Raw genomic sequence first — 6,714 nt, 5'->3', positions numbered from 1 at the left:
CCCCAGGCCCCTTGAGTCTCATCTACTTCCATTGTGTGGCAGCAGTTTCTGTCCCTTCCCTGTTCCCCAGGAGCAGGAGTGAGCACACCTCTCCTTTCCCTGCCCCAGGTCCTCCAGCCCCACCTCACCTCCTCCCAAGGCCACCCTCCTGGCATGCCCACTCCAGTGCCTGGGACTTAGGGGAGGAGAGGCAGGTGGGTAGTGTCTTGCCTGCAGCGTACAGATGACGCCAGTGGCCACCTGGAACACGGCACTCACAGTATCTGACACATCAAACACAGCTTCCTTGTCCTGGGAGGCACATGGCAGCAGGTGAGGGCCTAGTATCCCCCTGGCACCCAGGGTCTTCACAGCCCCACCCCCACTGAGGCATCCTCACTGCCTTCCATGGGAAGAACACAGTACCCCAAGAAAGGAAGGGCAGAGAGCTCCAAGAGCAGCCACGGATGGGGCTGTGTGCACAGGATGGGAGGATGTTTGGCAATCCTGGGGGACCCCTCCCTGCCTGGGTGTGCCAGAGCCCCAAGAACTGGCACGTGGTATGTAGGCAGCGGGCGTCCACCGGCCTCACACCTGTAAGTCTTTGTTGTAGGTGCCAGAAGTCCCTTGAGGGTTATCAGGAGCCTGGTACACTACGGGAAGAGGGAGGGACAGGAGCTGGACCCAGGATCCTGCCTCCTGGCCGCCAACCCCTATAAGCACAGAGAGCCCGCCCCTCTCCCTGCCCTGCTCACCCGCCCAAACATATGCCCCACGGTGGTTTTTCTTCTGGAGTATCAGGCTGCTTCCGGTGCTGGGGACAGAGGTGTGGACACTGAAGTGTCTGGCCCTTGGCTGGTCCAGCAGGGCACTGGCCAGATCCAGCAGAGAGGTGGGGCGGAGAAGAAGGAAGCCGCACGTGGTGGGTGGGGAATACAGAGGCCAGGAGGGGCAGGAGGTGGCAGCTCAGGGCTTCCCAGCTCAGAGCTTACCTATAGGCATCTGAGAGCTGCACGAAGCTGAATTCCTTGGTGCCGTAGAGGATGAGGTCCTTGGCCATCCTGCTGAGATGGGTCATGCACAGCGAAGCCCAGAACAGGAACTTAACTGGGAAAGAGAAAAGGTTCCCAGTCACCAGGCCTCTCCCATCCCCACCCACACAGGGAGTAGGAGGAGGTTAGGCAGTTGGGGGACCCGGCTACATTATCTTCTGTTTTTTGTGGTAGACAAAGTCATGTTTAGTCGCCAGGCTGGAGAGCAGTGGTGTGATCTCAGCTCACTGCAGTCTCCACCTCCCAGGTTCAAGCAATTCTCCTGCCTCAGCCTCCTGAGTAGCTGGGACTACAGGTGCTCACCACCATGTCCAGCTAATTTTTCTATTTTTAGTAGAGACAGGGTTTCACCATGTTGGCCAGGATGGTCTCGATCTCCTGACCTCTTGATCTGCCCGACTCAGCCTCCCAAAGTGCTAGGATGAGAGGCGTGAGTCACTGCACCCAACCTAAATTTTCATTTGTTGTAAAGATGGGATCTTGCTATGTCACCCAGGCTGGTCTGAAACTCCTGGGCTCAAGTAATCTTCCTGCCTTGGCCTCCCAAAGTGCTGGGATTACAAATGTGAGCCACTACACCTAGCCTGTTTTCTGTTATTGTTGTTGTTTTAAATAAACCAGCTTTACTGAGATACCACTCATACACAAATTACCCATTTATTTATTTATTTGTAATTTTATTTTTATTTTTTCTGAGATGGAGTCTTGCTCTATCCCCTAAGCTGAAGTGCAGTGGCGCGATCTTGGCTCACCATAACCTCTGCCTCCCAGTTCAAGCAATTCTCCTGCCTCAGCCTCCCCAGGCGCACACTGCCACGCCCAGCTAATTTTTTTTTTTTTTAATCTTAGTAGAGATGAGGTTTCACTGTGTTGTCCAGGCTGGTCTTGAACTCCTGAGCTCAGGCAATCCCCCCACCTCGGCCTCCCAAAGTGCTAGGATTACAGGCGTGGGCCACCGTGCCTGGTCTTATTTATTTATTTTTATTTTATTTTTTGAGATGGAGTTTCACTCTTGTTGCCCAGGCTGGAGTGCATTAGCGTGATCTTGGCTCACTGCAGCCTTGGCGTCCCCGGTTCAAGCAATTCTCCTGCCTCAGCCTTCCAAATAGCTGGGATTACAGGCACCCGCCACCACACCAGGCTAAATTTTGTATTCTTAGTAGAGACGGGGATTCACCATGTTGGCCAGTGCTGGGATTACAGGCGTCAGCCACCGTTCCCTGCCCAATTTACCCATTTAAAGTTTACACTTTAATGTACAACCATCACCACAGCCAGCCTGAACATACAAAAGTGGGAGGAAACTAGAGAGAAGCCAGACTCGGGGACAAAAGTGAGGCACAGGGCAGGGGACTCTCTCCCCAATACTCACCCACAGTCACGCTCACTGGTGGCATCCGTGCTGCTTAGAGTCATGGCCCCAGAGTTGAGTTGTGGGGGTGGGAGGAAGCGGGGATGGGCTGTAGCACAGGGAGTGACCACCTCTTCCCCAACCAGGTTGCCCAGGTCCCTCCCCCTGGAAAGAGGATCAGAGAAGAGGATCAGGGCAGGGTGGAGCTGGGGGGAGGGATCTTTTGCACAGTCCCAGGAGGGAGACAAGAGCCCTGAGTCTCTCATTACCAGGCACCCCTGCCATGGGGACCTCTGGCCTGGATGACCTCAGTGCCTGCAGGCAATGAATGAGGTTTCACCAGGGGCCACAGGCCCCTGCCCTCTGGTCTCATGTGTGTCTGCAGGTCCTGGCGGGTGCTGACAGTGACTCTCCCTGGGGAGGAGCGGCAGGGCATCTCACCTGCTTGGAGCAGCTCTTGGTCCACACCCAGGAGATTGCCCGAAATACACACACAAACACACACACACAAAACCCAGTCCTGGTTGCCAGGGCAACCGCCTGGAGCTCAGCCTCTTCCCTGGCCCAGTTGCCTTGGGTACACACTTATCCCCAAGCACCAAGTTGCCTGGGTGCAGGACACTCACTCACCTCCCCAGGGCAGGACACGGATCCGCTTCCATTATCTCCAGCAACCGCTCAGAGTCTCGGGTCAGCACCACGGTGTGGCTGTGGGAAGCTAGTGGCAGGAGGGTCAGGGCAGCCATGGTCCTCCCCTCCAGCATAGCCCCTGCACCTCACCCGGCTCACCTCAGAATTCAGTGGCTCCAGCAAATGGGCTGGTCCCTCTGCAGGTGGGGGTATCCCGAGAAAGAGAAGAGGGTGTCTCGTTCCCTGTGGGAGAGGAGGAGCGGGGCTTGGGTGGAAGCTGGGGCAAAGCCTGCCAGTGACAGTGGGACCCTGCAGGCCTGGGTCAGCCTGGGAAGAAGCGTTGCTCTGCAACATTGCACCTGAATGAGAGACCCAGGATCTCCCAGGGACAAATCACTCTTAGGGGAAAAAGAGGCCGGAAGTGGGGCCATGTGAACCAAGGACTGGCCTGAGCTGCGGGGCCTCCTGGGGTGAGGCTTTGACAGGAACATGCAAAGCCTGAGCCTCTGTCACTCGGCATCTCTGAGCGGGGGCAGAACAGGGGAGGAGGCCCGTGTTGGGTATGACTTGGCCAGGGGAGGTTTTGTTTGAGGACCTCAGAAATAGCTGGGGTGCTGGGCGCAGTGGCTCATGCCTTTAATCCCAGCACTTTGAGAGACTGAGGCAGGCAGATCACTTGAGGTCAGGAGTTCAAGACCAGCCTGACCAATACAGTGAAACCCAGTCTCTCTCTACTAAAAATACAAAAATTAGCCAGGTCTGGTGGCACGTGCCAGCTACTCAGGAGGCTGAGACAGGAACTGCTTGAACCCAGAGGCAGAGGTTGCAGTGAGCCAAGATTGTGCCACTGCACTCCAGCCTGGGCAACAAAGTGAGACTCTGTCTTAAAATAAAAATGTATCGCTGGGACTCACACAAGAGCTCCTCCCACCCTGCTCACCCCTGCCACCTAGGTCTGCTGTTCAGGCTGCCATCACACCACTCTCTGCCCCCTGAGTGTCCCTGGGGGACTTACGCCTCTGCCCGAAAAACCATGGTCCTGATGAGCTCCCACAGGAGGCCTGAGAGTGTGGAGCAGGTCTGCCGCATCCACAGCCTGAGGTCCATGGCATGTTGCCTCCCTGGGGAGCCAGGACCGCTGCTGAGCTTTAACTGCCCCCTGGGGGGACAGTTAAAGTCCAAGGTTGGGACAGCACGGAGCAGGGGGATGGAGGCGCAAGAGGCATCTGGTCATTCCGGAAGCATCCCGTGTGCACCTTTCCTGTGGTTTCGCCAGTGAGCTCCTGGAGGTGAAGGGAGGCCCAGGGTCATGGTCTATGTGCCCAGAGGGGTCGACCCAGGCAGGGCAGGTACCTTCCTGCCTAAGCAGAGCTGACCTCAGGATGTCTAAAGTGTCCCCTCCTCCTAATCCCCGAGCTCCGCTCTATGGCAGTGCATGCCGCTCTGGCCAGACTGGCTGGACAAGTGTCTGGATGGCTCATGCCTGTAATCAGTGCTTTGGAAGGTCAACATAAGAGGATGGCTAGAGGCCAGGAGTTCGAGACCAGCCTGGGCAACGTAGTGAGACCCTATATCTACAAAGAAGAAAAGAAAAGAAAAGAAAAAAAAAGAAAAGAAAAGAAAGGAAAAGAAAAAAGAAAAGAGAAAAGAAAAGAAAAGGTTTTTTTTTTTTTTTTTTAATTAGCCAGGCGTGGGGACCCCAGCTAACTAACTTGCAAGGCTGGGGTGGGAGGATCGTTTGAGCTCAGAAGTTAGGATGGCGCCACTGCGCTACAGCCTGGGTGACAGGACCAAACCCAGCCTCAAACAAATTTTAAAAATTAAAAATAAACAGTAAAAACAAGGACACTGCCCGGGCTCAGTCTTGGCCTCCGGAGGGGACTCAGCTGGAGCTGAGCTCCTCCCACCTCCTCCGCTCGGTCCCCAGTCCTCCAATCCCGAACCCCCAAGCCTCTTCACCTTAAACCGGAGGGGCCCCCAACTGCGGGATGCCCGGGGAAGGAGCCTGCCGGGGGCCCGGACTCCCCAACTCATTCCGCTGGGCTTCCGGGCACCTCCAGGTCCTGCCCCGGACCCTCACGTTCCGCATTGGCCACCGCTATTCCTTGAAGCCCCGGCGCGGGTTGTCGGAGAAGTCGGCGCGGAAGCTCCAGAGGCCGTCCAGCTCCTTGCACTCCTGTGACAGGCTCTCCCGGGGGTACAGCATCCCGCCCTGCGGCGCCAGCGCGCAGCCTCACAACAGCGGCCCAAGCGCCGCCCTGGCCACCACCGGCGCCAGGTCCTGCTTCCCGCTCCGCCGCTCGGCCTCCAACTGCCCAGCTAAGAGCAGCGCAGTAGGAGCCCGGCGGGCGGGTCGCGTGACGTACTGATGCCGTCCGCGCCATCTTGGTTGAGGGTGAGTGCCAGGCCTCGGGGGTGTGGGCGGGGCCGGGCGCTGCCCATTGGGGCGGCGGCTGGGAACCCCGGCCTAGGTCTTTGGGGAAGCGGGACCCTCAGTCCCAGCCAAGAAGGGCGAGGTCTGCTCCCCACCCCGCCCCAGGGTGGATGATCCAGGGCCGCAGGCCAGGACAGAGCCCCTGAGATGGGTGGGATTCCGCGGTTTCTTCAAGGAGCACCTCCACTGGCTTTCCGGAGCCGGACTCTCAGCAGGCCCCAGCGGAGCCTCTGCCTTGCCTGTCGGGTGCAGCCCCTTGAGATGTTGTTAAAATCAGCCGGGTGGCATGTGCCCGTAATCCCAGCTACCTAGGAGGCTGAGGTGGGGGGATTGTTTGACCCCAGGTGTTTGAGGCTGCAAAGAGCTATGATGGCACCACTGCACTCCAACCTGGGCACCAGAGTGAGACTCTGTCTCAAAAATAAAGACAGAGAAAAAAGAAAGAAAGAAAGAAATTACTTTGTTTATTTCTCTGAATGCCCTGGGTCTGCAATTCTCTTACCTCCACCTCCCAAGTAGCTGGGACTACAGGCGAGCAGCACCATGCCTGGCTAATTTGTATTTTTAGTAGAGATGGGGTTTCGCCATATTGGCCAGGCTGGTCTTGACCTCCTGGGCTCAAGCGATCCTCCCACCTCAGCCTCCCAAAGTGCTGGGATTACAGGTATGAGCCACCGGCGCCCAGCGATACCTGAAGTTCTAGTTCATCCACATTAACTGCTGGAATATGTTGCTTGATGTGGATACACCACTATCCTTTTCCTGTTGAGCATTTAGGCTGTTTTCGTTTTTCACTTGTACAATCAATGCTGCCATATATACTCCAGCAGTACACTCCGGTAGTGGCTCGTGTGAGAGATTTCTCTAGGTGTATCCTAGGATTGGAGCTGTCAGGTTGCAGGCTCTGTTCATCTCCAAGGAGGTCGTCCAGCTTTTACTTCCAGCTGCCTCACAATAGAGAAGCATCCAGTTCTCCCTTGGCCCCCTTGGCCTCCCAAACCAGGGCCTCCCTTGGCCCCACGCAGGTCCGGATACCCACCCAATCAACAGTTTTGCTTATTTCTGGTCCAAAAAGGTTTCAGTTATTTTGATCTTGGCTAGACATTTTGGGGGTCTTTTTTTCCCCCTTGAGAAGGAGTTTCACTCTTGTTGCCCAGGCTGGAGTACAATGGTGCTATCTCAGCTCACTGCAACCTCTGCCTCCCGGGTTCAAGTGATTCTCCTACCTCAGCCTCCCAAGTAGGTGTGATTACAGGTGCCCACCACCA

The 6,714-nt window shown here is 56.4% G+C and overlaps 1 long non-coding RNA gene across 4 annotated transcripts in view; it reads right to left on the bottom strand.

Annotated features, from left to right (window-relative positions):
- LOC116545962 overlaps nucleotides 1–3,696 on the bottom strand; it is a 9,240-nt gene extending 5,544 nt beyond the window's left edge. Inside the window, exons 1-4 of one of the 4 annotated variants that reach the window (XR_004266530.1) lie at nucleotides 3,172–3,695; nucleotides 972–1,086; nucleotides 735–793; nucleotides 20–291 (exon numbers count right to left, since the gene is read on the bottom strand). This is a non-coding gene — a long non-coding RNA (uncharacterized LOC116545962). The other 3 variants (XR_004266531.1, XR_004266532.1, XR_004266533.1) reach the window with 3 other exon arrangements.
- Between the last annotated feature and the right edge of the window lie 3,018 nt (nucleotides 3,697–6,714).

Source organism: Sapajus apella, unplaced genomic scaffold (assembly GCF_009761245.1).
Source record: "Sapajus apella isolate SASKATOON/1434 unplaced genomic scaffold, GSC_monkey_1.0 scaffold458, whole genome shotgun sequence".
In the NCBI taxonomy this organism is placed as follows: Eukaryota; Metazoa; Chordata; class Mammalia; order Primates; family Cebidae; genus Sapajus; species Sapajus apella.
This window is presented reverse-complemented; position numbering and strand designations above follow the sequence as displayed.